The 27,185-nt window shown below is 34.3% G+C and overlaps 1 protein-coding gene across 3 annotated transcripts in view; it reads left to right on the forward strand.

The window, feature by feature from the left end:
• The window catches only part of LOC137933864 (uncharacterized), a 180,229-nt gene that overhangs the window by 52,805 nt on the left and 100,239 nt on the right, over nt 1-27,185 (forward strand). The window contains exon 2 of one of the 3 annotated variants that reach the window (XM_068777942.1): nt 17,676-17,732. The exons of the other annotated variants lie outside the window; for them this stretch is intronic. The gene's annotated coding sequence lies outside the window, so the exon portion shown is untranslated. The remainder of the gene's footprint in view (nt 1-17,675; nt 17,733-27,185) is intronic. 3 annotated transcript variants of the gene reach the window in all.

The following is a 27,185-nucleotide window of genomic DNA, read 5'->3' on the forward strand; positions in this document are numbered from 1 at the left end:
GGAAACGCGCTGCGGATACGTAACGAACAATGAAACGGAAGTATTTCCTGCGATGCCTGGCCGTTTACGACCGACTGATCTCAACGTGCGAACAATAGACGACGCTGGGCAAGTGTGTATGTTGTCACGAAAAAACTGGCCCACTGAACTTGACGAAACTTAAAATACATTAATTCTCAAAAAACATTGATGGGATTTATTATGATTGATTTATAATCTGTAATATATAACCATTAATATATAAATATAACCATCTACAGATGGCATATAAATATGAATGTGTATTAATGTTAAATAGTAAATTATTTTTCTATACCTATCCTTATATAGGCGAAGTATTTGACATTTGTCTCGTCTCTGATGTTAAACGATGACGAGGTCTACGATGGTACACGCTAGTTTAAAAGAAACTTATGCACTCTTGTCTTGAAGACTCCTAAGTTATAGAAGTGAAAAGCTTAGTGTGGGTAGAAGAAATTTCAAGCGTTTACGGATGTCGTGAATCCATACGTCTTGTTGTCCTATGGAGGAAAGGAGATGGGTGAATTATTTGATGTAATTCTGCTGCACACTCTCCTAAATGCAGTCTGTTGAAAATCGATAAACTGGCAACTTTTCATCGATGTAGCAAACTTTGACGCTCAGTGCTCATCAAAGCATCGTTACCAATCAACCTCTGGGCTCGTTTCTGTATGGAGTTCAAAGCTTCGAGTATTCCTCCGGTACTTCACCGATCTATGCCACAATGCTTATTAAATATATATTATTTTATACAATTCAAAAGATATGTGTTCCAGTTGAGTTTCTTTGGTGATGATAGTCTTTGGCCTGTCTTAAGCCTGAGGCAATAAATGCCTGTCAAATAAATGTCTAAGGCAATAGATGATAGCATCTGAATTAGTGATAGACTCAACGTGACGTCAACAAGGGATGTAATGCATCGTGTTCTGAATAAAGAATCTTGAATTTAAAAGTATAATTCTGGAATTTCTTAAAGGTTATAAAAAGGACATATAACCAATCAATGGGTTTATTCACGATATTCTAAAGAAAGACAACGTTAAAGAAAGATTTGTTTGTTATCCAAAGAGTAAATGACTTTGGATCCATTGGTTGCGTTCGATTGTTTGATGTATACCAATACTAATAATTTAACTCCAGATCGATGTCTGGTCTGACCACATTCACACATATCGTTGAGACAGTAGGTATGTCCATTTAGCACCAAGCTTTATTAGTATTTAACAAATCATTAAAACTCTATTAGAATTTTTTACATGTTTTTGGTTGACTTTCTAAATTTATTTCTTTTACACGGTATTGTCAAAATCGTAAACAATCATGTATGAAAGAGGTACTAGTTTTTATTGAAATAAAGCTATAACACGCTTCTGTTAATTTCTAGTACAGCCTTATGTACATCGTTATTTTTATTACATTTATTAATATTAACGTATATAGACAGCTAATGACATGTGCCTCTTGAACAATATCGAATATGAGATGCAAAGATTAGATGTAAATGTTATAAGTTGTGCGGCGGTGCCCAATCTCCGTCGACACACAAATCGATCCAGTATTCGGAGAAAGTTTCCCCGTTATACAGACTCGATGGGAGGCGTTCGCACGTGGATATCGTCATATTAATTGAATTAATGGGCTCGGCTTTCAGCGACATTCTATGTACTATTCACGATAATTATCTATTTATTTATTAGCTTTGATGTTAGTTCTGTAGTATGAACCATCTTCCATCACTGCTGACTGGTTGGAAGTGCTCTGCATCAGGCGTCTTCCAACTATCTTATTAAAGTCATCTGTACGCTTTGTGGACGAAATTTTGACCGTTATGTAGCTTGTCCATTGCTACTTCAACTTACTCTCTCAATAATCATTTTTTTAACTTATGGTTACTTTCATGAAATTGTAATTTCATGTCTATGGATTTCTTTATTTCTGATTCTACATCTCGGAGAAATCCCAAACATAGAAATCTCGTGGCTCGTTAAGCAGCATACCAATGAGCCCCAATGTGAGAGATCATATTCCTAGTACTTATATGTTGCAACTATATTTATTTACAAAAATATCGGAAATTTATTGAGTATATATTAAAGAATTAGGAAGGTTTCTTGTTAGGTAAACGATATGTATTAAATTATCTCGAATTTAACTAACGCAATAATGTTATTCATATAGTTTTTAACATTAAACGTGACGTTGAGTGGGTTAACAAGACTAACAACTAAACATTTAACCGGTGTCTGTGTTGGTTCGGATAATAACGGTAACCGCGAAAGCAATGACTACTAGTTATCGGTTGGCTTCGTAGTTTAAACTGATCTTACACTATACAATCATTTCCTTGACACGTTTTCTACAAACGTGAATAATCTCTTTTCTAAGGTGAGAAACATCAACACGTTCTGTGCATGGCAATCTTTGAAGATTTTCCATTGAGGCGTTGGGTGTATACGACCTACACTTTAAAAATTAAAAATGACGTTTAAGATGTATGCTTTACACTTTTTCAATACTGCAAAACTTTAATAGGCGGGAAAATGTTATAAATTTTAATGTGCATTACGTATGGGCATACGAGATGTGAAGTTATCTGTATTCGACCCCACAATCATTTGTTTAAGAATCCTTTGTTTTTCAATGAGAACTGCAAATGATTATTGCAACGGGGGTCGTATACGCTCCACATGGAATGGAATGTTAAATTATTTATTTTTAGAGCATTCAAAATACTAGGTCGCTTGATTTGAATTCAATGGATCGTAATAAAAATTATTAGAATACATACCACCAGTTCTAAGAGACATTAATAATAATACATAACGCAAGTATAACTTTTCTTATGATGTTAGAGAATAAATGCGTGTTATCTTATTTTTACAAATTAAGGCATATATATACAATGTAAACAAAGATACAAAAAATGTTATTGCAAATTTAAATAAATATGCAAAAAAATATTTTTTTCATTCAGTTGCAATATAAACAATTTTTCTTTTTTAATCTATAAGCTGACAAAATATAAAACATAAAACAGCGATAGAAGCCGAAGTAAATAAACAAAAGAAACATTGAATAGCCACGAGTATTTTTATGAATAACGTGGGCCGTTTATGATAAATATAAAATTCATGTAGTCTGTACTAACTTTTATAGATGGAGTTAAGTCTAGCTATAGGAGAGTTGCGTCTAAGATTAAATTGCACAGCTGAATATGATCCAGAAGTTCCAGATATTTTGTCGAAGAGTCCATTACTTTAAACAAGAATAATAAATCCAGCATTCTTCAACGTTTAATTTGTTCATTTGAAACATAGTGAGCCAGTCCACGTATAAACTTCTGCTAGGAATCTGTTTCAATCACGTTTAAAGACAGTCCAGTACACAAGGCAATACACGGTACAGGCGGCAGCGTTCTACGATCGAGCCACGTGCTCGAATATTGGGACTATGCGACAACGGTGAAAGGCTACGAACAATAAATATCGTCGCAGTAATTCGATAACCAGTCTCGTCTAAAATGAGACTATCATACTAGACAGAGGTGTTTCTGAAGGTTCTTCCATTTCTCCCAGTGCTAACGATGTTCGATGTGGTAATAGAGTTATCAGACAATCGATCAAGTCGAGGTACGATGCTCTCGGGCGCCTTTGTTCCCGGATGTCGTAGAGGGACAGCCTAAGTCGAGGTCTCCTTTAGGGGGCCTTTGGGTACAGTCTTACCATGGAGCATCCGCTTGACATTGACTAGTTTCACCTGCCTTTATCAAATTATCTCTGCACCGCTCAAACGGTTAAATGGCAGACAGTGGATGACTTCGGCATTAAGTTCGCCGCTGTACGAAAATGTATAATAAAGTTTTTAATTAAATAATAATGTCTAACAGATCATTCATACTTCTTCGTCGGTTCTAAGACGATTGCGCTGTTTTTATAATATTAATTTAATTTTGTATCACGTCTTGTATTATCCATACTGTTTATACAAAGTAACCGTAACAATCATTGTCTTAATTGCATGTATTCGTATCTCGTCCGCTGCTCGTTTGCAGGTATATGGGAAAAAAAGTTTGACAATCGCTGGCTTAAAGGGTAATGACTCATTGGATTCGTGCCGCTCCCACGTGTCCGCGGCGGTGCCGCTTCTCATTAGAGCACGTATAAATTTTAATTGTTGCCGCGAATGTGGGTTGCCGCTTGAATTTTTACGTATTTTATTATCTTAAATATTTCCGAGGCGATGTGTGCCAGTTTTGGTAATTCTTAATTGTATATTTATCTGTGTTATTTCTTTGTCTGTTTCGCTATTGTTTGTGGAATAAGGAAATCATAATGCCGTTTCAAACTCTTAGTCGCCATCTTTGAATGAGCTGCTTAATCTGTTTTATAGTTGGTGTGTTCCGTATATAATTCTACACATTATTTGACATGTATCTCGAGACATTTTTTTTAAATAATTCGTTGATATTATTAATGTTTTGGCTCATATCGAAATACTCAACCTTAGGTATTGTTAAATAAAATCTCCTGAAGTTATAAATACTAAACGGCATTCATTTTATAAAATAACTGAACAATAGAAAGTACAAAAGCGTGAGTGTGTTGGACTACATGAAAATACATATAATAAAAAAATGTTGATCTTCTTACTAAGCCAATTAGATGTTTCTAATGTCAACGATTTATAAAAAAATTATTGTTCCGATGCTATACAGTTTTTCCCATAAATCAACGTCAACATCAAATCTAAAGTTGGTTAATAGTTAGTTTTAGATATACTTCTAATTATTTTAATAGATAGATGTAGTAAAAATGTTTATGGATGGTTCAAAATCAAATGAATGGTAATCCCAGAAAATATGGAGGATGTATGTTTCAGGTTGCACATGAGAATTTGTTTCAAAGAAATCAATTTCATGACTACGCGAGTATACAATTTTGACGTTGATTTATAGGACATCCTGTATAAAGATACACTGGTTCTGAGGTATGTATAAAATGCGGATGAAATAAATTCAGACAGACGAAGCGAGGTACAACCGGTGAAGATGAAGCAGTTTAGCGACACGCACACGGAGACTCGATTACGCGAATTGCCTTCAATAACTGTAATGAGGGACATTCGTCGCAGGTAAAGCCGACGTGTAATGTCATGACGGTGTAACGGGCTGTGCGGCGGGAATCGCTGGCGTTAATAATTTAGTCTCGGTATTGATGTTCTCGACAATCTTATGTACAGTGTGACCATAATAAAGTTCGCTTTTGAAAAATAGTGTTGTGTTTTGGTCGCAATTTCGGCCCATAAACGCCCAATAGTGAGGACATACCATAATGGCCACGCTGTGTGGTCTGTATGGAACGCAGAGGTCGCTGCTGCCCATCCTCTGGTAACTTGTTTCTAAATATTAGCAATCGAACGAGAACCGAACCAGCGATCTACGATTGCAAGTCAAAATGCTCGACCGTTGGGCCTATCACTGCACCTTTTTTATTAAACAAAAACATGCTTTTAAGTTTAAGCGATTGGAACCTCCATTTCGTTTCAAATGTTTTGATTTAATTCAGAAATTGTTTTCGTAGAGCTTTAGAAGATTTCTTTTGGCATGTCCTTAAATAAATCACAACAGGATAGATCAGAACTTCGTGGTGTCACTTTTTTTGGGAGCATTTCTCTTACGACTTCCATGTTTGTATTAGATATACAAACAGACACTCCAAATTTATCTTATTTGTATATATATAATAAATAATAATTAAATCTAATTATCGAGAAAATTCCGTCTGATTTTCCAGCAACAGCTTTCGAACCTTTGTTCGAATGCGCAGTGATACCTAATCATTCTTCTTCGTCATCCAAAATTGTATCCCGGGAATCGAACTCGCGGGACTATCGTGTCGTATAACTCATTTGCTCTTAATTAATGTATGGTACATATAAAATTCAATATTTTCAGAACTACTAAATCACATTAATATATTATAGTAAGAAGAAGCATTATTAAAATTTGCATAACTACAAATTAAAATTAATTATCGTTTACGTCTATCTGCAAGTTTTGTAGTGCCAGATATGATGACCTATCGCATACTAACAGGAGAAATAAATGAATGTAACATGTTTCATAGTGATCACTTAATGTAAGGTGTTGAAAAATTGTTGTAAAAGCTTTAAAGGTTTTTGGAAAAAAGAAGCTACACATTCATCTATGTAAATCATCTACACATATAAATAAAGCTATGCTACAATTTTTTATTCAATATACCGTAAATAATTTTGATTACACTTGACTGACTTGGTTTCGGTTGAAGTTTATGCTGTTATCCCAGGACCTTTTACAGCTTCATCGGAACAGAGTTCAACAGAGGGTCCGTGAACTTAAAAATAAAACAGAAGGTGAATAGGCGCATTCCAGTTGTACGAAAACGTTTGAATATTACGTAAGTTGTTAAAGAAATATTATCTTCATGTTTAAATAACTCATCTATGTTAGTTACGACGAATATATGTATATATATAAATTTATGTGTTGGTGAATTTTAAAGCACTCAGACTGAAGGGAAAAATAACCAACAGTATAAAGAAATGGAAGAAAAATATTTTATTCGCAAACATATGTACTGTTAGATTTGTAAAATTCGAGTCACTTTGCTTTTAGGTACAGATGTTCTCTTCGGTACGGTTATTGTCAGCCACAAAACGTACCTACAGGCAAACGTCGATTTTAGCCGTTAACCAAGAAATATTAACATATTTCTACAATTACAGTTTATTACAATTACATTAAGTGAACGCCATTAACTAAGTTAAATTTTCAAATTATTCATTTATAAAAATAAAACACAAATAATCATAAAATACCGTAATAGAAACAAAGCTATCCTAATTACATTACGGTATATTCAAGTAATATCTATTTGCAATGTGAAACACTCTCATCACAAATGTGTCAAAAAGCAAGACGGACTAAGTATCGCGGCATATAAGCATATAAGTATGTCGACTATAGTCGACGTCCGTCCGAAGTATTTAAATTTGTGAATATTAAAATATCGTCATAAATCATGATAACTTTTGAAGTAGTTTTATAATCTATTTTCAATAAATGTTTAGATCTCAGAAACAGGCCTTCAAAATTTATATATCATAAAAATTATGTAGATAGAGTAATCAAATACAGTGTGTTTATGGTAGAGAAAAAGTAACTCATGATCCACATTGTAAATAATACGTTATCGTAACACTTTCCATATATCGGAATGTTTTAAATTCTTTAATAGATATTTATTCAATATCATCAATTCAACCGTAGGATGTTTACTATTGAACAATCAAATCCATTTTTTTCTTTAACAAGTTCGTCTGTCCTCTTTAAGAGTGGATCTCCTACGTTTGCAGGTCTTTTTTCTTTATTCCAGGATCTTAAAGCGCGCGTATCTTTTTATACGCGATATACAAGCCTCAATAATGCCATTTCAACTTGGAAATACGCTGGCATGTATTGGTTACTTTTATTTGTCTTGGAATCTTATTCCGTATATTCGTACAACTTATTAATTTAATGACATTTATTCATTTTACTATTTATTTATTTACACTTTTTAAACCGAAACTCTGTATAAAAAAGGAAAAGGACATGTAACAAAATAATGTAGATAATAAGTAAAAAAGAGAAATAATTTATATACAGGTAGAAGAGGGGGGTCTTATCGCTCGAAGCGATCTCTACCAGATAACCTTTGGATGGAAATGAGAGACATGAAAGAGAAAGCAGTCTAGAATGTACATAATAAAAAAAAATAAACATTAAATTTTACTACTCATTTCGGAGTATAGTACACTTGTAGATATTTTACAAATACGTGAATTTTATTATTTACTTAATTCTTTATTGTCCACGAAAACATAAACGAAAATATATCATGTAAATTACGTATAAGTACAAAGGACATTCTTATTAAAAACGGCGGTCTTATAGTAAAGGATGATTTCTTACAGACAATCATTGGATCGACTTATTTTCTTAAGAAAGGACGCTATTACAGTGATATCGGGATGGAAATCTGATTTATTTTATTAACAAAAAAATGATATTAGATTTTCAACGTGACGGAAATGTAATTAATGGTATATTATATATTAGTTATTATTATTACTTATTCTACTTAAGTGCTATTTATGATACAATCCAAAATATTCACGACAACAAAACAACAATTTGTTAAACAAAGTAATATGATTGAAATTCGGAATTCCAGAAACAAAGAAAACCTTCAATTTAACTTTATAGTTTGTTTACTTGTTATTTAGGAAGTTGATATATATATTCACAATATAGTTTTAATAATGGTCAAAAATATCACAATTCTTTCGATGCGAACTGCGGTCGTAGTTCTCTCTTTACGCGAATGCTTTTCCTTATTACGCGATAATTGCATTAACCACTTTACGTTTATGTAAGAAACATTTTTTTTTAATTCTCACAGACCAGCGCTACTACGATAACGATCATAAACGTTTTTTTTTATTTCTTTAATATTTAAATGACGCCCTGGTGGCTTGTTGAAAGTAAACGTTACTCGATTTTAAAGATTTTATTATGTTGATTAAAAACTATTTTTCTACAGACCTTATTGGTATATTTTTGTAAAATCAAGTAAGAAAATTCATTTTTCAAAAAAAAATGTTTAAATTTGCAAATTTAATATATTGAATTAATTTTTTTTCGTCGGACTGTTAATTACAGAATTTTGTATACTGTCTTGTAGATAAGAATATTGTCACGTTATTGTCATGTATCTATTATAGATTCGCGACATCTGTACCCGTTTGAAATTCCTTCCACCCCCACAAGGGATTTTGCTAATACTTTTATAGTGCGATCAGCCAAGGAACAGAACATGCTACCGGCGTCATTGTCTCTACACATTGATAACTTTGGGCTCTCAAGACAAGAGTGAATGGGTTTCTTCTGAGTAGCCGGTCTCGCACCAACGCGAGATGCGTACCGTCCAACTTTTATGAGCCAATATGGCACCGGCATCGCGAGAAGTAACAAGCTAATGTGTCTGCACTGCGCTTGAACGTCCTGACTTCCTTTGCAAACTATTGGTTTTAAGTTACCCTCTATTTTTTATAGCGCCTGTAATATTAGTACGAGGAAAGTTCCACAAGGTGCTAAAAAAACTCGAGACTAGCACAGATAGAGAATTCCTTTCGTAGTGCCGTATACGTTATTTATGCAAATGTTCTTCAGAACCCTTTTAAACAAATAAACAATAAAAAAAGTATTTTGACTTCTGACTGACTCGTATGTTAAAGACACTGGCAGAAAATAAAAAAATTTTCAAAGAAATGTTAAGAATTCAGCGTAACTGAAGGAGGAAGATAGTTAATATTAGATGTGTCGCTGTGTAATCGTATGTGACTAAGTGTAATGTCTGGTTCCGTTATGTGCGCGTGCTATGTAGCAGATGTTACATCGTGACTTGTCAAGTTCTACCGTCAAACCTGTTGAGAACACACGCCCCGTTGAATTTTGTACAATGAATACCAATTTATAGTTGCCTGTTTGCATATTACTATCTATTATATCACTTTCTGTCCCGACTTTGTACTACAAGTCATGATTACGGCGCAAATGAAAAAAAAAAACCTAAAATTTGAGAATATGTTTTGTTTTTCTCAAAAATTACAATTGAAATAGCCAATTGACACCATTTTATATATATAATCTCTGTGCAAATAATACTTACCTGTATGTTAAATATATGAATAATAAAATACAAGACGGGTTCACGACAGTACATGGAACATAGCGATTCTAATCAAATCTCAATAGTGATTGGGACTCGCCCGACAGGGCTGGCCGTGATGTACTATTTAGATTGTTACGTCCTTTGTCTGATTCAGCTCGTATGACGTGACTTTGCACTATTTTAAGTTCATTGTTATGTTTATTTGAAGGTGTGATATTTAATTTTCAACCTGTTCGGATGCGGCAAATTCTTAATAAAATCTCTTTAGATGTATGTCTGGTTTTGACCTTTAAAAAATAAAAAATAATAAATTTTAACTAACATCTGTTTTCTTAATTGTTTATATTTTTTATCTAAATGTGTGAATATAATGTAAAAACACATTTTAAAATTTTATTAAAAAAAAGGAAACACAACACAAGTCGCATATTAAATAAGTTATGGACCTAATGTAGTGTCAGGAATAGTGAGTAGGACGAAGTTCCAAACACGCCATCGATCTTGATTATAATACGTTATTAAAATATATGTCGTGTATATATATCATACATACATTTAACTATCGGCATTTGTATTCTTTATTTAGAATCTGAAATTTTGTTCGTTAAAACGTCAATCGTATATGAATGACGTCATTTTGCAGATAATAATAGACGGAATTGAATATTTCCTTTTCCGCAGGGAAAAATCAAGACCGTACAATAAATAAATATTGTTCTAATGAAAAGCCCTTAATTTACAGTCATATCAATTGCTACGTTTGTTCAATAGAAATGTTAATCAAAAACGCAGGCTAAATTACTTTTGGTTCTAATACATATCCTGCTTAAAAATACTAGAATGATTATAGTTAAAAAAAAAGAAATTGTGCAAATTTTTTTTTAATTTGATTACATAGGAAATATCTTTGCATTAGTTTTTTTTTCTTTTTATTTATATTACCATAAAACAGTACTAAATACAATCAAGTTACGAACTTTTAGTTAATTTTTCCGTCTTATATTTTTTCTCCTATATTCCATAGATATTAGCATCCAGAGCCTTTGTTTTTACGATTACATTTTTTATTTATTTGTTTTGCTCGCGTTTTTGCTTGTCAGTAATTACTAGGCCTATTAAATGATTTCATGACTTAATTCTTAGGTTTTTGGGCTCAATCTTGGACTCGCCAGTGAGGATGAGTTGAACCCTGTTTTCGCGTTTTCGGTGTGTAAGATCTCGGCCCAGTTCTCATATACGAACATTTCTTGTACGTCGCATGGTATTTAACATAATGATAATACCATATATCAGTTAAGATTTACTGTTGATTTTTCTTTTATTATTGTTTTCAAATAGGGAAAACGGTTTTTTTTTGTATCAGATAGAATTATCAATGTATTAACTAGTTTAAAAACATACTATTAGTTTTCTGTGTACGTTTTCGTTAATATTGGTAATATCGTTTTACATATATCAAATTACGATACAGTAACTGCAAATATTTAAATACAATTTAAAGTTATGTATAAGTATCCATAAGAAACAATACAAATAAAAAATAAGAATTAGACTGAAAATAATAATTTGGGTCGAATATAATATAAAAATGTTGTACTGTATGTATTATATATATATGTATATGTTAATGTTCTTGGTTTTATATGATGTAAGGCGATAAAAATGCCACGATGCAAAAATTAAAATCGGTGCAAGAAATAGCGCAGTTTACACCCATTTAATGCAAAATTTAGACGATGTAAAAATGATCCATTACAATTCATTATTTCATCCTTAGAGTGCCCACTGCTGGTCATAAGCATCCCCAATAGATTTCCTAATAAACCTATTGGAAACGAGCATCGAGTGTCTATCGACGAGGTTAACTTGGTCAGTCCATCCACCTTGTGGTTTATAATTCCTAGATCGAAAATAAGCAGCGCAAAGTAATGTTTTAAAGGTAAACATTACCTTAGTTTAAAATGTTCATATGATTCCAATTTCAAACAAGAATGCTGTCACTGTCGGTAATTATTGGAACGCAATTAATAACAAAAAAAAGAAACGTCATTGTTCTCTTTGCTCTATTTGTTTAGCAACTAAGAACCGCTGCTCGCACTTTTTATGCAGAGAAAAAAAACAAATCTAGATTATGAAAAGATGGCAACTTTAAGATTTCTTTTCGAGTAATCCCGCGATCTAGCGAACAGCAATTCTAACGGTTGTAGAATACATTTCAAGTTCAAAAGACAACGATCTTTGCGGAGTATAATGGGTTTCCTAAAATTGTTAAACACGTTTTATTTATATATTTTGTACATAACATTAACACGGTATATTTTGCTTTAAATTCTATAATTTGATTTTTTAACCTCTTGGTGAGCAGTGATACTCTTTATAGCGGTAGAGTACTGTTTCTGTCTTCCTGGACCTTGAAGAGCAGCCTACCGTCGTCTGCAAATTTATTCCAGAAAATCTTTAAAAGTTACGTAAAAAAAGAGCAATAAATGTAATCATTATTTCAGACGTAAGACGTCTATTGCTGGAAATATACCTTCTTCATAGAATTCCTTTTCGGTTATCAGTGGTTTCCAAGCGCTAGAAGACAGGCTTGCGATCGCAGATCGTAGATTCCCGGAATACTATCGTATATAATTTACGTTTTGTACATTAGTTATGTATGGCTGCCAATGCTCACATTCAAAATTCCAGAGAATTGATAGCAGCGCCCTCTGTGTACTATAATAATAATCACCAAACCGCCTACCAAGCGTGGCGATTATGGTACATCCCCCATAGATATCTTTGGCTAAGGCCTATACCTTGCTAACATGGAAGAACGTAACGATCTCTCCCATTATAAACATAAAAATTTCTACATACACATTTTTTGATCTGACATACCATCACCCAAGGGGCATTTGTAAATTCCGCTGGCATGCACACTGGTTTTCTCTAAGGTCCATCTTTACTTTATTTATCTATAGGAGTTTCGGTGAACTAGATTATTTAAAACATCTTACTATTATATTTATATACGTATGTACATATATATACTATTAATAGGTTTCAAATTTAAAAATGCTTTTTCTTTCTTTTTTTACATTTAAACATATTCATTTATATTTATGCAAAATTAACATAATTTATAATTATTTATTAAGGTCGTAAAATAGGAATGGAGACTATTTATATATGCATATATATATATATATATATATATATATATATATTATTATTCATAAATATATCTTTTATTTTCATTCCGTAATCCTTTGCCTTGCAATGGGCGATCTGTTAGCTGACATGAACGAACGTAATTAAGTAGTAAAAGTATTAATTTATATAACACATCAAAGATGGTTTTTATAATAAATGACTTCAATCTTTAAGATTAAGAGAATCTAAAACGTGTAAAACGAAAGCGGGCTTACATTGCTTCGATTAGAGAAAAAGTAGGCCCGTCATAACGATGTGGGACAGCAATAAGCATCGTATTGACGTTTCGATCGATCCACAGATTATACTTTGTTGATGCACAGATAATAAATGTTGAGAGTTGATCGTGATTGTTGCAATAATTATTTAGATCATTCTTGTTAACTTTACAAAAACATTTTTTATTTTTTTCTTTATAAATTTTTGGTACTTACTTAGTCCTCATTAGGGGAGATATGTCTGAATAACTTGAGATTTCGTATTTGCACGGTCAAAGATAACCTCTCTTTAATGTCGCGTTCTAATGTTAGGATTTTTTTAAATTTTATACTTATTAATTTTAAAAGTGTTTTTTCCTAAAAGACATTTTTTATTGAATATAGGCAAAACATTTGACCTCTGTCTCGTCTGGTGTTATGTGATGACGAGGTCAACGATAGTACATGCTTGTCTAGAAGAAACCTATTCACTCTTGTCTTGAAGACTGACAAATTATAGCTATCTATATTGTTCCATTCATTGGCTTTTCGCATTGTAAAAGTATTATCAAATCCCTTAGCGCGGGTTGAAGAGACTTCAACCTGAATACATGTTGTTGTTGGATGGGAGAAAGAAGATACGAGAGTCAATAGATGCAACTCTTACGTTACCATTTTCTAATGAATATGTATTCTTGTCTTGTTCCATTCTGTAAGTTGGCTAGCTAATTGGAATTTGTGCTTTCGGATTTCGTTAGTAATTAAATTGACTTGTTTTCCGTTTTTTGCTATCTAGTGTTGCGACAAGTTTACCTAGCTGAGTATGGGAATAACTTAATCATGTTGTCGATACCAGTTTGTTAAGTTTTCATTTTAAAAATGAGTTTAATGCGGTTTCACTTCAGGCGGATGGGGTGTGTGGACTAGTAAAGGAAATAAATTATAATAAAGTAGGGCAGTGTAATTATAGTTTAATAGTCTGTATAAGGTTGTAGTATAGTTTTAAATAAATATTCAATGTAATAGATACATAAGTAGAGCATGTACTACAAGGTAGTTACAAACTGTACAAGTGTGTGTGTAGTAATCTACATTCACACGTGCACAGTCTAATTTCGAGACAGTAAATTTTGTTAAATTCGCAGGCTTGAAGGGTTCCGCGAACTCATTTTCGATGACACTGCAAAAGCCCACCGGGCTAGCAGTATGAACAGAAACTGTACAATGTAAAAACTGTTACTTATTTCTTTTATTAATAAACTTGTTAAAGATTATTACACAATTATTTAAACATATATCATGGTTAAAAGACTTTCATATGTATCAAGTTAGTATGTTAGTACACGTAGACAATAGAGTTAAAAAATATTTATAACAAAGCAGTAGTTAGTAGTAGTAAGTGTGGAAAATCTGCGCCAGTTATTAGTGAAGAAATACGAGTTACGGCAAACCTGGCGTCGGCAGGTCCTACACTAGGAGAATCGAAGACTTGGTTAAAGTCGCGGGAAGCTGTTGGATACGGGCAGCGATAAGACCGGTCTGGTGGCCTTGCAATGAACGTTTCGAAAATATGTCATGAAGAAAATAAAAGAAAGAAATAGAAAAAAAAAACTGAATATTAATTTAAAATTTTTTAACGATGTTATGGGGGTTTTTATATAAGTTTTTGTTTATTAAACTTTTAAAAGTAATTTACTTACGAAAACCAAATAGTGATTATAATTGGTGGGTCGATATTTTTGTGGTTTTTTGTGGGTCGATATTTGTGTGGAATTTTATTATGAAATTAACGGTTTTGGTTTCAGACACGTTAGAAAATATTTTGCGTAAATCATTGCATCTATTCCAAAGCCTGTTTATAAATTAAGACAGGCAACGTTTGAAATAAGAAAATTGTTTTGAAACACTAAGTCGGCAAACTCGCCTGTTAAAAGGGCGTGTTAAGTGAAAGTTGTTATGGTCGTTATCAACTTAATCTCAGATCGTTGATAATAAGGCTCGCCATTCGTACCTTTTCTTGAAATTTCTATATTTTCGTACTATATTAACACGTTGCCTAGAGCATATTTTATAGTTACTGTTTTCTTGCAATACATGATTATCTCCTATCTTTCGATGATAGAGCAAAGATTTAATGATGAATCAATTGCGGAGCGAATGAATGTTAGCAGTGATTATTAAGTCGATAAATATGGCGTCGGAAATTGACGGAATGCTATAACGTCGCGCCATTGACACTGGGACATTGTTAGAAAGTATGATTGATTGATTACCATTACCATTGATTTTCGATTCGTTCTCGCCAGTTAAAAAGTTTCGATTGTGTCATTATCTCTACTTTTCTTTTCGATGTAATTTTTTCTAATTATAAAATAGTATACGTTTACTATTACTTTCTGTCTTCATCATTTTCACCGAGGCTCCCAAGTTTTCGAGCTTTTCTACTTTAAAAGAGGTCATAGGCCCAAAGTACGCCTAGCACCTCAGCTCCTAGAATCTGTAAATGACTATTGGGCAGAAGAGAAGTCGGGTCTAAAAAAAAAACTTGACACTGGTACTTTGTTTTAAGGAGGTGTTTTAAAGATATTCGCATAATGATATCACCTATAATTATACTTTTGCCATGACACAAGAGAAAATTATCATGGCAATAGACATTCATAACAATTATGTAGCCGTATAAGAGCGACTAATGTTTGCATTAATGATGTAAAAATATTCGTAATTAAATTTCAGAAATGTTTACCGAGTTAAATGTATAATTATGTGGGTGAACGACATTTTTAATATACAACATTTTATATAAAAAAAAAACAATTTACGTAATGCTTAAAGAAGCGAGGCGAAGTGGTGTGTTAATTATATAATTCTGTATAATCTCATTTCAAACTGCGTTCATAATTTCGTTGCAAAATATTTATTTTGCGTAAAAATTGTTACAGTCTGCGGTAGTAGATTCGGTTCCATAATTCGTTTTTTTTTTCTATACAATAAGTTTGAAAGGGCTATACGAACACCCGTTAAACTAATACAGTACCATGAAATTTCTATTGTACGATAAACAACTTTTTTCGTAAAAACTTTAATAATTTTTTTTCTTTTTTAAATTATAATGATATTATAGTTATATTTATTTATAGATTACCTTTCGTAATACATTCGAACTAACGGTAAATTTATATCGATTCAGAAGTTTTTGAGTTATGACTCGATAAACAAAATAGAGATAAATTGGTCAATAGATATTATTTATTATATATTATTATACAGTAAATTTAATTGATTTTGTTATGTGTTCCTTTATAGGTGACGCAACATTAAAAATTAACTTTATATAACATCGTAGAAAGAAATCAGACCACATTAAACCAAAAATTAATAGTTATCGCACGTAAGAGGAAACATTAAAATAATTATAATTTGAATTGGCACTAGTCAATTCACATAGCGCCCAGAATAAATGACCACTGTGTACCTAAGATAAAGCTGCAAAAAGACTAAACTGTTTAGCAGCAAAACTTCAAACACATCAAATGCAATATATACCAAACACAGCAGGAGAATATATCAATATTATCTAAAAATACGCTTAAATTGCATAAGAAAAAAACTTATATAATTACCTAAAATTTAGTGAACACTGCTTGTGTTATTAAAGCATCCGATATTTTTAAAACTGACTCGTTTAAAAATTTACTAACATCAAATTTAGCAGGGGACGGATAACGGGATAATATATCGAATTTAGATTTTATCTTCAAACTATACGAGCAAATTCTTTAAATAGAAGTATATTGGCCTACATTAGTTCTACAAAATAGCAACCAAAAAAATTTTCTATTACCTAACCGACTTAGAAGTGCAGAGGAATCTTTTGCAATAAAGAGTTAAATCAATAATGCACAATAATGCAGTATATTGAGTGTAAAGAAACACGCTGCCATGGCTTTTGCTGTAGTCCATTATATCACAAGTCAACAGATATTGCGTCGAATTTTGGCGCATGTTATTTATGCAGTTTGTAAACTTAATGATTTCGGATTAACTTTGATTTAGACGAAGCTATAAAAGCGGGAATGCCTAACAACTGTTTTTGTGTACAATAAAAACGTTAATAAATAAATATATTAATAAATAAATACCCTAATGTAATGAAAACATGTTGAAAATTAGGTTTTGTTCGGCATGTTTGTAATTCTGAATATTACAGTCATTAAATATTTACAGTCAAATTTAGATTTGAAATATATTTTTAATTGTTCATATAAACCAGGCAAACACTGTTATACAGGGAGGGGGGGGAGGGCAATTTGATGTTTAAGGGAGGCGAAATTCGAAAGTGGACGACCCTCTGACTTTAATATAAAAATAATGTTTATTACACAGAGGGGGCGTAAACTTTAGAAAGGCTAAGGAGGGGCATGGCGCAAAAAAGATGGGAAAATATAGATATAAATTATGACCATATGTAAGATAAAGGTCTGACAGTTTCTTTTTGTTTCAGGTGAGGAAATATATTTGGTAAAAATGTCATGCGTCAACGCCGAACATATAACCTAAGGTAAGCTAACAAAATATTATACACTAAGAGTTAAGTTGTATTTTACTAACAGAATTATCCCTTAAAATATTACTACGTTATAAAGCGAACGTCTTGTAGGTGACAAGACGGACAGACGACCTTCTTTGTGGCAGGCGTATGTCCAGCATTGGACGTCTTGTGAAATGATGACATTGAATAAGTATGTACGTGACAATAGCTTAGCCCGGGAGCTATGTAATCGTGGGAGAATTAAGAACAAGAAAGACCTAGAATAAGAACCAGGTAGAGGTGCCTGGAATGTGTATAGGACAAATCTGAAAAGCAAGTAAAAGTTCCTTTTTCTAATAATGATAATGAAAATAACAGTAAAACATATAAATCTGTAAACAAAATTTGCAAAAAATAATAATTAATATAGATAAAATAAGTAATATAGAAATAATGTTACAAATTGAAAATGTTTTGCTGTCATAAACGTGATACCGTGTATGTGTGTGTGTGTATATATATATATATATATATATATATATATATATATATATATATATATATATAGATGCTATACAATATCCTATATTAAAGGTGAAGAAAGTGCTCTTTTACGATTTTATTAAATGCTGAAGGGGTGTTACTGCCACATGAAGTAAGGAGAATTAAACATTTCTATGATCCAATGATCACAAAGCTCTGCTAACAGAAAACAATTAAAAAGAATCGAAACATGGGATTTCGTGTGTTGTGTCATATCTTGACCACCTATTCGATAAACTCCAATTCACCACATGTCAAGGTCACGCATGTTCCGCTTAGCTACGGACAATAAAATTATTGTAAAAGTACCCGAGGACCGCTAACGCAACGATGTAACGCAACGCCTGAAGCTCGGCCTTAGTTTTATAGCCCGTAATTAAGACGCAGGCCATTGTAATGTTATTATCTCATTACGTCTTTTTCGTTTCTAACCGTTATTCGCTTTTACGGCGTTATTGTCGTTTGTTCCAACGTTCGCTTTGTTTCGAAATCGTTACGTTTGATGTGTTATAGTTATGTGAGAAATTTTAAAATGAAATTGCTCTATTTGCCATGTATCTAAATTGTTACATCTACCGACAAACTGGATTATATCTATAATAAATTTCCTAAATAACAACAAAAAAACTTTAAAAATGTAAACAGTATTCCATATGCCAAAAACGACTAAAAGACAATGCATTCTTGTTATTTTTGCCTGATATAAGCCCACTGCAAGGCCTCCCCCAAAGATCATGCGTATTTATCAGCGGGCTGGCAGGCGGTGCACTTTGTTGCACGACTACCGCTGCATGTGCGGAAGTGGCTAAATATTGGTCCTTTTCTTACTTAGGATGGACTTCTTTTAGGATGGTTGCTTTAATGAAGTCATCATAGGGGAGCTCAAGCTGATTGTAGTTACCACCAAATTGGATTCTTCTGAAGGTTTTCATATCAAAAATACGAATAAATAAATAAAAGATTGCTTAAACTATAAATAATACAGAAAAAGAAATATATAGAGCAGAGACGTTCTTGACCCGTATGTGTTGGTTAAGAATGAACGCGTGGGCTCGCAGCGCAGCCAACCAGTTAATGTTTATCCGGTAACGCATTGTCCGACCCACGGCGTCTAGCTGACAGTATCGACTTTATAGTCTTAGTTTTCTACTTCAATAAGGCTTTATTATAAGCCGCACTGGACGAATTTTTTGATAAGAATAATCCACAAAGCAATATAAAACCTATAAATAATCTCAAGTTACAACATGATGACGTTATTTACTTGGATTTGTAAAGGGTACATGATAATGTTTCGTAAATGAGATAAAATTCGATACTGACATAAGTCGACAAGATGTTAAGTTTAACCTGCTTCAGAAAACATTTTTCTTGTTTGAATTTTATTAAGCAATGTTTATTTTTCCTGTTAACGCCCTTCTGCTACTCCGGAACTTTTTTGTATTGCGAAAGTAACACATAGCTATGGCTATGGTTAGCACTTTTTTCTATGCTACTTTTAAATATGAAGATTAAAAAAAAATATTTAATTTTATTGCCTAATTATTTTTGCTTCTAATTATGATATTTTATAATTAGAAAAGATTTTTGATTGTTTTCGATTTGTTTATCAAATATTGATAAGGTTTTTATTTTTAAAAATCACATCAACTTAATAGTTTTATTTATTTTTTTAATTTCCGTTTATGGGGAATTCTTGTTCACACTTATCTTGGAAGGTACAGGATTTTTTATCCTTTTTTGTAAATAATATTTTCACTATTTTATTTTTTTAAGTTTTTTACTCTCTTTTACCTCAGTTTGTGCTTCTATGGTGTTAGCATGTCGTTTTGAAATCCTGTCAGAATAAATATATTTTTTACGAGACGTAAAAGGGTCGACAGATGTCTATGTCGTAGACTTAACGCAAACGAACTGTACGCGACGCGGTTTAATGTAGGAACTAAAAAAATATTTACATAAAAGCTTTACTTTCTCTGTTTGTTCTATACTATTTAGTGACTTAATTATAATTATCACTTAACAGCTATTTTAGGCATGAATTAATATTATATAGAACTTATAACTAAATAACTTAATATTTAGACTTTTTTACTAGTTCTGTGGAAGGCATCTGGGTATACAAAAACATAAACCGGCCAGTAATTATGTTTGGGGTTCGATTTTTATGAGCCCGGACACATCAGGGCCTCTTTGCTCAAAATTGAAAGAAAATAACTCGTGCTTGCGTGGCTAAACAAGCCTGACATACTACGTCGTGGCAAACCCATCAAGATCTTAATAAAGCGCAGTGAAAAAGTGTAATTATCTTCGACTTCGGTATTTAAAGTGGCTTATGGCCGTTGCCTAAAATAAGTAAAGAAAGTAAATCACTTGGTATTTATATGCTCGATGATCTTAGTATAATGAGTCTATAAAATCTATTCTCGTATTATATTGGTAAGTATACAGATGCCACGCATCATGAATTGAACGCTGTGTAACATTTTACGATCTACTTTTAAGGTAACTAGGATGTGGTTTCGCTCCTGTTAATTTAAACCGTGGGTGGGTTCAGTTTTATTTAGCTCAAAGCCGGTCAAATCAAACTATATTGTGTTCTCTAACATAGAACTATTATTACTTCTTATAAAGTCGTGTGTTGGAAAAAATAAGAAACCTTTGAATTAATTGACATTAAACAAAAACACTAAGAGGGTTATGCTTGTAATTTCTCTACGAAATCGAACACACACACTTCCTGTATGTCACCAACAACGCACATACGGTTCAATTCTTGCTTGGGTGGCCAGGTAAGCTGGCTTCAAAATTATTCGGATATGGTACCAGTGGTAGTGTACTGTAGTGCAAGTGGTAGTGGTTGGCGCACTCACTTATCGATTCACACATATTTTTATCACACAAAAAATAGGCTTTTTAATGACGAGATTGTATGATATGGATAAAAATGCAAAAAAAAAAATATTCTGAAAATAAAAAAACTGTGATGAAAGATTTTCATATACAATCTAAATTAAGAAAAGGACCAATATTTAGCTACTTCCGCACATGCAGTGGTAGTCGTGCAATGAAATGCTCCGCCCGCCCCCCAGAGTCACTCTGTGTTTGGCACTAATCGGTGTAACATAGCTCCTGAAGATGCCCCGTGGAGGGGTGAAACACGTGATGAGTAATTTGGTGGTGGCGGTTGTGTGATTCGCATTGTTTGCCGCATACGCATTTATCAGCGGGCTGGCGGGCGGTGCATTTCATTGCACGACTACCACTGCATGTGCGGAAGTGGCTAAATATTGGTCCTTTTCTTATTTAGGATGGACTTCCGCGAGGTAACGCCTGATTCCATTAAACAATCTAAATTACCTATATATGTAAACAAATCTTAATTTTTTTAATTGTCACACAGCTGCCCTCTGTTTTTTTTACTCGCTTACAAATGTGTGATTGAAAGAGCGCTATATTAACTTTGTTCGGCGAATGTACCGAGGATCCTTGACACGGTATATTACTGGATTGTATAACGCAGCATGTAACTTAAGCTACATTACTAGGTAATGACATTATTCTAGTTATGTTTGTACTAGATTAAAAAATATGTTTTTTCTCGTTAATCTAAATACAGTACTGAGTAGGCTGACGACATGGTCAAGGTGGCAGAGAAGTCGCGAGGAAGTCGCTTTATGCGGGTAACGCTGAACAGGTCGACCTGGTGATCTTTGGAGCAGGCCTTGCAGTGGGAGTCTATTGCCTGGCTCGATGATGATGATAAATCTAAATAAATATTACGTAATTTAACATGCTTTGTTTGAGTAATTATTACAATTTTATTTGACATGAAATACATGTAGGTTAAGAAATATCGAAGCATCAGGCAATAGCAACCTACTAAGTTGAGGTACTGCTCTTTCGGGCACCCTTAAATTTAAATTCTGATAGCGTAATGAATGACTATCTGAGCCAAGCTTCTCTCACGAGAGTCTTTTGCGTCTTGATACACCTTAAAGCACCCGTCCAAGCGACTTAATAGCTCAACGGTCTCTTAATTAGAGTAGAACCTTTAAGCTTAACTATTAAAAAAAAAACGGTTTAGGATTAGCTTCAAAATATCACTCATGAATAACATATCATGGTTAAACTCATTCAAATTCAAAATATCTATATTCAAATAGGCATTTACATGCGCTTTTGAATCGTCGATATTTTAAAACTATGAGCAGTTAGCTACCACCGGCTTGAAATGCTGATCTGTTAAGAAGAGCCAGAAACTGAACAGTTGCTCATTCAAATGAAATTTAACAATTTTTCATATAAATCTCATGTCAGTTATGTAAAGGAGTCAACAAACCAAGTTCCACGCATTTCGTTCAACTGAAAGTGTTTGAATGGTATAATAGATGTATTTAATAATATATATTTTTTTTAATTTCAGGTATAAACTAACATTAGAGAGATCTAAGATATAGATATCTCGTGAAACTTTATTATATATGCGCACATTTACACCCATGAAGGTTTTGTCAACTTTTTAAAGATTAAATTTAGGCGTTATATTTTTATTATTTAATGGAATCAGGCGTTACCTCGCGGAAGTCCATCTTAAGTAAGAAAAGGACCAATATTAAGCCACTTCCACCTTTTTACACCGATTAGTGCCAAATGTGTGACTCTGTGTTTGGCGGTAGCGGTTGTGTGATTCGCATTGTTTGCCGCATGCGCATTTATCAGCGGGCTAGCGGTCGGTGCACTTTGTTGCACGAATACCACTGCATGTGCGGAAGTGGCTAAATATTGGACCTTTTCTTGCTTATATGTTTATTTTTATTTCTTGTATTTATACTGTCTGTCACTATTTTTCATATAAGTTTTTAAATTATGGCGAATAAATAATATATTATTAACAATGTTATGGAATTTTATATGGGTTCATCCAGACCCATTAAGTATTTGTCAAGTCTTATGACACTTATTGCTTCAAATAGGCTAAAATTATATAAATAAATAAATAGCTTACACTAAGTATCACGTAAAGAAGTGTACAAAGAGGTCGTTTAGATGCAAGTTAAGCGAAATTGGTTATTTGAATGCCTGTCGTCTGATAAGATCCGGCCCGCTCGTTTCTTGACTGCGATGTCCGACTGGATAAGCCATTTGGGCAAGTCAATGACAAACCGCCGGTTAGTTTCCCACGTGTATTTATATAGTTAAATAAAATGTTATAAATTTTAAAATGTCTTCTATTTAATGGAATTCAAACCTACCAGAGAACAGCGGAGTTTCACTGCGAGATCGAATAAGAAATGAGGAAATTCGCAGAACTAAAATCAACGACGTAACTTGAATTGCTGCTCGTACGACCGATGGTCGAGATGAGTGGCGACCACAAGCCGATAAGCGTAGTAAGACCCCCCCACTAGGTAAACCGACAGCACGACGAAGGTCGCAGGAAATGCTGGATGTGGACAACAAGTCACCGGTTATCGTGTGCGATATTTGCTGGAATCCTATGCCTTGAAGTAAGAGTCCATCGGCTGAAAAGAAGAAAAATAAGATACCAGTACCAATGAGATTTTATTCCTTCCTTAAATCCTATCACTGCCACAGAAAAAGAAATTAATTTATAAATAAATCGAATTTATTTAATGCGTCAATTATTCAATATATTTTTCTCTGGCGTAAAAATCAGGGAGGAGTCAATAGCCTCCCTGATAAGCGAAAAAGAAACCAAAAATTCATTCATCACCCTCTGTAAAAAAATTATAAATAATGCTATAGAAAGAAATAAAAAGTAATTATTGCAAATAAATAGATAATAAAGACAATAAAAGAAAAATAATATATAATACTGTGATATAAAATAATTATAGAATCTAAGTAATAAAAATGTAGTATAAAATAACAATGTAATTTAAGAAAATGTAAAAAGAAATGAGGAATGAATGAAAGGTGATACAGAGCAAAAGGGAAAGACATTAGAATTGTGGAAAAGAAAATAATAAAAAATTCTGTAAAAAATTAAATAAATTTGTCCAAAAAGTCCCTGTCCCACAAAAGATAGGGGGTACGAGAATAAAAAAATTTTTTTCTTAAAATTCGGTACTAAATATGCATTATTTTGTTGATTTTTTACGAAGAAGTGAAGGTTTAAAGAGGACCAAATAACAGTAATGCTTTACATCGTTATGGTAACTCGCTAACCAAGAATTTCGACTTGTTTAAAAATATAAATATCATGCAAAGATTTGTTTATCACTCTAATAACAAGGTATAATGAAGTACGCTTAGTAGATGTGTATATATGTATACTATTTAATGAAGTAGATATCAGTTATGTTAGTGGTTTTCCGCTCTGAAATAACCAAAATAGATTTATTAAATTCAGTATCAACAAACAATACAGTAACCTCTCGGTAGCGTCCAGTTACATTGTGATTTCCACGCTCGGTCAAACTTATTTAACAATATCGTAACAACCTCGGAAATCGGGTGCCTTGACCGGTGTTTGCTTTCTGGGTTTTTTAATTATTAGAGATGTTCATTAACATATCGATATATATTAAAAAAATATCGATTACAAAAATTTACATTAGTAGCATTATTTAGACCTTGGAAGACTGGGGTTCAATGCTTAATGATCTCAGTAGAGCCTTTGTAGAAGTAGGCTTTAAAATGAATATGGAAAACTCGAAGTTGATGTTTTAACGTATCTACTCAAGTGGTTGTCGTAAGTGCAACGTTCAAAGTTGTAGACAATTATAAACACCTGAGACAAACTTTCCAGGTGTTTATAATTGTCTACAACTGGTGTACCCATATATAATAAAGTTTCACAAGATATCTCAGACCTTTTGTTTCTTAGTAATCTAAATTTTAAAGAATCTTTTAAATAAATCTTAATATAGCATTTAAAAGTTTTTATTTGATCGAAATAAGTAAAATTTGATTTGTTGATTCATTTTTTTTTTTTTTTTATAATGACCCCCGCTATTGGGGGCCTCTCGTACCCCTATCTGATTTTTAGGACAGGGACCTTTTTTTACAAATATTTTTTCACAAAGTTTTTTATTTCCATAATCATCTGTCATTCATCTTATTATCTTTTATTCTTTTCTCTCTATCATGTTATATTTCTTTTCTTTTATGCCCTTTTACTCTACTCTTCTTTCTTTCATCCTCTTATTTTGTTTTACAAATCTTATTTACTAGGTATGTTATCACAGTTGTTTACTTATAGTTATTATTTATTTTACTTCAGTCTTTTTTGTTTTCTTTTACCTAGTTTTGTTTTTTTATATTGCTTGTGTTATTATTGTTTTGCAATACTTGAGGAATTCGTTCCTAGTTACACTTTCGCCTATCAGGGAGGCTATTGACTCCTCCCTGATTTGAACCCCAGACCGGCACTCGAAGCCGAACCGGAGTCCCCCGAATGCGGGACACCGGGCCACAAGGTGGATCACGGTCTGGTCCACGCCCGGTTCACAGAAGCACGAGGGGTCCTCCTTGAGCTTAAACCTATGAAGGTACTCAGAGAACCCCCCGTGCCCCGTGAAGAGCTGGGCCGAGACCGCGTCCACCTCGATGCTGCGGAGCACGCGGTAGGCTGAGACGGCGTCCGGGAAAAACATCCTCGTTACCGAAGCCGTCGTTCCTTCCACATACCTCCTGTTCCATTCGTCGAGCGACTCCAGTCTCAGTTGCCACTTGACGAATGAAACAGGGCATCTCTCGTACTCTGGTCGTCTTTTACTCTTCAGGGCCGCTTCCTTGGCCAGCTGGTCCGCCCTCTCGTTCCCCTCCATCCCCGCGTGCGCTTTCACCCAAAACAACCTTACATCCTTCCCTTTTTCTCTCGCTTTCATCACGTTCTCCTTCACTCTTAACGCTAAGGGATGGAGGGTGTCCGATCTTGCGACAGTTTCGAGGGCGGACCGCGAGTCGCTCAGTATGGCGCAGGCTTGCGCTGACTCGCCGGCCGCGTACCCTGTTGCCTCAGCTAGAGCCAGCAGCTCTGCCTGGTATACGGTGCAGAAGTTGCCCAACTTGAGCTTTTTTGTGTACAGCTCTGCGGCGCCCCGCTTGACGCAGAACGCCGCACCCACCTTATCTTCTATGCGGCTGCCGTCGGTATAAATTACCAAGTCGGCAGCCGCGGTGGCAAGTCGGACTTCCTCCGCACTTTCCCCCAGACAGGAGAACTCCACACCAACTTGACCAGACGGGTGCGGTAGTCTCAGGTAGCTGACCGGTACCTCCAGGTCTCGGTCCCTTACCACCTGCCGGGAATGACCCTTTCTTATTTCAAATAAGCGGGCTGCTTCTTGGACCCGAAGGTCCAGGGGAAGCAACCCGGCAAGTATAAGGGCCGAGTGCAGGGACGCGATCCTGTGGGTCCTCGCGATCTTCTGCGCGAAGCCCCGCTGGACCGCGTCCAACTGCCTGCGGACCAGCAGCTTCCTAGCCGCCGGCGCCCATGCACTCGCTGCATACAAAATCGTCGGCTCCAGCACCGCCAGATACATCGCTCTGATCACCTCCGAGTTCAGACCCCAAGATACCTTCGCAGCCCTGCACAGCTGACGATAGAGGCCCTGTGCCTTCTTGCTCACGTTCTTCACGTGACTGTTGAACGTGAGCCTATCGTCAATTGTGAGGCCTAGTATCCGGACCTCCCCAGTCCGGCCAAGCGGCTCGCCGCCCATGCTCAGTAATGGGTAGTCGAACTTCTGCTTGTTGGTTAGCACCATCACCTTGGTTTTGTGTGGTGCGAACCTCAGCTTGTTCCTAACTCCCCATTCATGAACATGGGCGAGAACGGCATTGGCCCGACTCGAGATGTCCTGGGCCTTCTGCCCCGAGAAGACCAGCACGACGTCATCTGCGAACGCCTGGCAGTGTGTCCCGGTCTTTACCACCTCCTCCAAGAGAGGGTTGATGAGGAGGGTC

The sequence above is a fragment of the Battus philenor genome, unplaced genomic scaffold (assembly GCF_028537555.1).
Source record: "Battus philenor isolate CCGP_79_NKW_IND1 unplaced genomic scaffold, ilBatPhil1.0.hap1 SCAF_14, whole genome shotgun sequence".
NCBI lineage: Eukaryota > Metazoa > Arthropoda > Insecta > Lepidoptera > Papilionidae > Battus > Battus philenor.